The 5283-nt window shown below is 54.3% G+C and overlaps 1 pseudogene; it reads left to right on the forward strand.

Moving 5' to 3' along the window:
* The first annotated feature begins 220 nt into the window (after positions 1-220).
* On the forward strand, positions 221-1992 carry LOC121046626 (annotated as a pseudogene).
* The last annotated feature ends 3291 nt before the right edge of the window (positions 1993-5283 follow it).

Consider the following 5283-nt stretch of genomic DNA (forward strand, 5'->3'; position numbering starts at 1 on the left):
AATATTGTTCTAAAACTGGTGCCCAAGTGCGGGCGAAGGTGTGGGTTATCGGCGGACACCCAAATTTTCCTAAGTGGTGCGTGACATTTCCAAGGTACGTGGACTTTGTTCTCGGGGCGGCGGGAATCCCCGCTAAGCCTAACATAGGCCGAGCACAAGTACGGCCGTTGGCGGCGACCCGCCGGCCGCTAGGCCTAACCCGGCGGTGATCATGTTCGAAATGATGGACGAGACAACGACGGCCACGTCAACAGGAGAGGCTGTAGCTCCATCGCTACGAGTCGGCAACGTCGACGGGCGCATGTTCATCGAGGTTCCCGGGGAGCGTATCGAACCGGAAGAGGTCGAGGGATGGAAGGTCTCTGGCAAGCGAATCAAGGAGATCACGAACGGCACGGAAAGCGGTGAGTTCGCTGCAACCAACCGGTCGTCCAGGCCCAGAACTAGGGCCAAATACGCCAAGAAAGTCGCATCGGCAATCACGAAAGGGGCACGGATGCCAGTAAGCATGCCGAAGGAGGATATCAAGATAGTGGTCAGGCCACGTGGCGGCCTCATTATAGCAAAGATGGGAGGCCCGGCTGCCTTGGCGGCGGTCACAAGGGCGGCGAAGGTCACAAGGGAGGAGGCTGGCGAGGATACCGTCGGTGTAAATACGCAGCAGAACATTATAGTGATTAGCACCCCAGACGAGCGGCGAGCTACGAGATACGCTAAAATGACGTCCATTAGCGAGGGAGGCAAGACGTATGATGTCAGCACCTATAGAACGGCACCTGACGGAACAGTCAAGGGAGTCATTCGAGGCATAAACATAGAAGAGACGGCGGAGGATATCACGGAAAACATAGTGAATACGAACAACTCCACGGCAGTGGAGGCGCATAGAATCGGAGAGGCGACCGCGGTCGTAGTGCTCTTCGCGGGGCAGAGGTACCGCATTACATCAAGTACGGCATAGTTTTGATCAACTGTGAATTATATCGCAAGCATTTCGATGTTTGCAAGACGTGCGGTAAACTGGGACATAGACGAGACGTGTGCCCGAATCCCGGAAACAAGTCCTGCTTCGGCTGCGGCATGGCGAACCCGGAGGGAGGGCACGAGCTGAAATGTCAACCGCAATGCAAGCTATGCGGGGGCCCACATCCAACAGGGGAGAGGGGCTGTAAAAACAAATACAAGATGCCATACATAGTTAAGCGACGCCAATGGGAGCGCAAAGCGGAAGCCGCGGAGCAGCAAGTGGTAGCCGCAGACTTTCCACCGTTTAGGTCGCGCTCCATCGAGAATCCGCGCAGCGTATCAAGACGACGAGCCAACAGTCGGAGAAGGGAAGTCAGTAAGGAAGGCAGAAGCAACAGTCACCGCCGCGACGTAGCGCGGCCGAGGGAGGGAACTTCCTGGGCAGACGCTGTCAAGACAACTAGGTCCGAGAGCAAGCAACCCAGTGTGAATAGTTATTACGAGAAGAAGAGGCAGGAGGACCTGGCAGCGATGAAATTCCTCAAGGACGAAAACGACAAGCTCAAGCGCAGAATCTCGGAGCAGGATGATATAATCAAGGAAATCAATGCGAAGCTGGCAATCTTGATTGGGGAGCGACAGCAACAGGCACCACAACCAGTACCAGAAAAGACGACAGAGACCATAGTCGAAAACAAATCAGAGATTGAAGTGGACCCCAGAGCCGATAGGCCAACGGAACCAGCCCCCAAGAGGAGGGCCATAGAAAGCATCAGGGATCGAAAGATCATGGATAAGCTCAAGTGACACGATGAAAGATTGGACAGAATGGAGGAAATCTGCAAGGACACTAGCGAGCGCCTCACATCGCTCGAGAAGAACATGCAGAGTATGTTGGCGCAACTACAGGTACAGTTACAAGCACAAATACAAGCGCAGATACAGAGCATGGAAATCGGCATCATTACCAAACTCCAACAATCATGGACGGGACAGGGCGTGCAGCAACAACCACTCCGCCAGTAAAAGGCCTCCTAGTCTGGCACTGGAACTGTAACGGTTTTGCACACAAGAAAGCGGTACTACGACAGCACTTGCAGGGAGTAGATAGGAAACCAGATGTGATCATGGTACAGGAATCTAATGCCACGGAGACACCCAAGCTCGCCAGATACCGATCGCACAACAGGCCTCCGGATACCTGCGAAACGCCCAAGGGGAAGGGTAGGGGAGCCTGTATCTTCGTACGAAAGGGTATCACATTCGTAGAGCCCGAAATACTAGAAAAGAGCACCATAGAACACTGCACGGTGGAGGTTATCACGGGAAGGAAGAGAAAAGAGAGCACCTTCTTAGTTAATGTGTACAGCAAGCCAGCTCACACGCAACAGAAATTCAAAGCACTGTTTCATGAAGCATGCAGGGTAGCGGGAGGAAACATGCTGATGGTCTGCGGCGACTTTAACGCAGCGAATCAAGTGTGGGGGTACCGCAAGACAACGGCCAAGGGAAGAGACTTATTGCAGGACGCGCTGGACGCAGGGTTGAGTCTCGTCACAGATCCCGAACAACCCACTCGAACGGGAACATCGGTTTCCCTTGACACCACCCCGGACCTCACCTTCGTCAAAGTGGCGGGGAGGAAGAGAGAGGTCACTTGGAACAACACGGGCTATGACCTAGGAAGTGATCACTACATACTAGAAGTCCTCATCCCGCTGGAGGGGAAAGGTGGTAACACTGAGAAGAGAAAGCACCGCGTCAAGGATTGGGACGCCTTCAGGACGGCACTCACTAGCTGGCAATCAGAAATCACGGATATCGATCAATGGACGGATAACGTTAATAGGACGATGGAGGGAGCCACGAAGGAGATAGAAACGGACGAGAGTATAGACAGAGTGGACAGCAGATTAGCTCATCTACTGGAAGCTAAGCAGTCAATCAAAGCAAGATGGAAGGGTCAGCGCACAAACAGAAAACTACGGAAGAAGATCGCGGAACTCAATCAGTGTATAGAAGGCCATTGCAGGTTACTCTGCGAGCAGCAGTGGACCGAGGTATGCAACGAGGCGGACGGTCAAATGACCAAGAGCAGGACCTGGAGCATGCTCAGACATCTCCTCGACGAGACCAAGACTAAGGGGTATCAGCACGACAACCTTGCGAGGATCCTACACAAGGCCATTAGCAAGGAAGGGGAAGTAGAGATCAAGAGGCGTCTGGACGAGAAGTATCTACCGTCCACTCCTACAACGGAACACCTAGAGTACCAGGGTACCGACAACGCGACCTTGGACAAGGACATTGCAACGTGGGAAGTCAGAGCAGCCATGCAAAAACTCAACAGCAGATCGGCAGCCGGTCCTGACCGAGTTACTAACAAGGCGATCAAGAACCTCAGCGAGGCGGCTATCGAGAATATCACGAAGTACTACAAGTGTTGGCGAGAAGGGAAACTACCAAAGCAGTGGAAGACGGCCAAAACGATCCTCATCCCCAAGCCGGGCAAGCAACCCAGTGTAGAGAACCTCAGGCCGATCTCACTTACGTCGTGCGTCGGCAAACTTCTCGAGCACGTACTGCTGGACAGATGGCAACGATATCTAGAGGAGTCGGGCCTCTACCCGGACTCCATCATCGGGTTCCGGAATAAGCTGGGGACACAAGACGCAATGATTCTCCTGAAGAATGAAATCATAGACGTACCACTTAGCATAGGTGACAACAGGGCCATCCTGGGGCTGGACGTACAGAGCGCCTTCGATAAGGTGAGCCACTCTGCCATCCTTGCCCAGGTCTCAAAACTTAACATGGGTAGGCGATCGTACGATTATATCAGGGACTTTCTAACTGGACGAGCCACTAGAATCTGTGCGGGGGACTTACAACTAGACGAGAAAGATTTAGGCAGCGTCGGAACTCCACAGGGGTCGGTGATCTCCCCACTGCTCTTCAATCTTGTCATGATAGGGGTGGCTAACCGATTACAGGAAGTTAGGGACGTCAGACACACCATTTATGCTGACGATATCACATTATGCGTCAAAGGAGGCAGCGATGGTCACATAGAAAACCAATTGCAGGAAGCGGTCGAGGCCATAGAGGAACACCTAGAAAGGTCCGGGCTCGTTTTCTCCCCGACAAAATCAGAACTGCTAGTGTTACCACCTAAAAGGGCAGGCAGGAGAAGAAAGGACGCGCCGATCACGGTGGAGAGACCTAAGATCACGGTCAAGACGGCGGGTGGGCGGATAATCCCGGAGGTAGACAAGCTCAGGGTGCTCGGTTTGCTACTCGAGCGGAACAGAGTAAATGGAGAAACAATCACTAAGCTCAAAACCAAGGTCATGTCTGCTACGAAGCTCTTACGGAGGATATCCAATAGGAAAGATGGCATGAAGGCGGAAAGTTTAATCACTTTAGTGCAGTCCTTTGCGATCAGCCACATTGCGTACGTGGCTGCCTTCCACAAATGGACTACAGGGGAACGAAACAAAATAGACGCCCTCATCCGCAAGGTATACAAGATTGCACTGGGACTCCCAGGCAACGTGAGCACACAGAAACTCATGGAGCTGGGGGTAAACAACACACTGGAGGAGATTGCAGAAGCTCAACGGTCGGCGCACCTGGAGCGCCTCTCCGGCACGAAGACGGGGAGGAAGATCCTACAGGACCTTGGCATAAATCCTAATGGCAGCGGCTCGGCGGCTTCCGAACCCGTTCCGAGCAGCTTAATGACCGGAATCAGAGTATGTCCAATACCGCGGAACATGAACCCCACGCACAACGCGGAAAGAAGAGCAGCGAGGGCGGGTGCTCTCGTGGATAGGCACACGGAAGACGAGGGAGCCGTCTTCGTAGATGCGGCTGAATATCAAGACCGCGTCGAGGCGTACACAGCAGTAGTGGTGAGCGCCTCGACGGGAGCAGTCAAAACGGCGGCCAGCACCCGCACCAGGGACACGCATCAAGCAGAGGAGGTGGTCATCGCCTTGGCCATCGCCGACCCCGGCTGCAAGACGGTGCTAAGTGACTCAAGGACGGCGGTGTTGAGTTACGCTAAGGGCAGAGTATGCAGTGCGGCAGCCCGCATTTCGCGGGCAACCGAAGAAGCAGGGCGACAAGGGGCGGTGGTGATCAAGTGGTTCCCGGCCCACATGGGCAGTGATGTGTCGGGGCGGAGCAACACCAACCACAACGAGACGGCCAACGCCGTGGCGCGAGGACTCACCAACCGCGCGACGGCAAACGTGGCCCCTCGGAGGGCGGTGCGTGGTATAGTTCCAAGCAGGGCCGTAACCAGGGGGGGGG

This window comes from Ixodes scapularis, unplaced genomic scaffold, assembly GCF_016920785.2.
Source record: "Ixodes scapularis isolate PalLabHiFi unplaced genomic scaffold, ASM1692078v2 PGA_scaffold0__279_contigs__length_252992795, whole genome shotgun sequence".
Classification (NCBI taxonomy): domain Eukaryota; kingdom Metazoa; phylum Arthropoda; class Arachnida; order Ixodida; family Ixodidae; genus Ixodes; species Ixodes scapularis.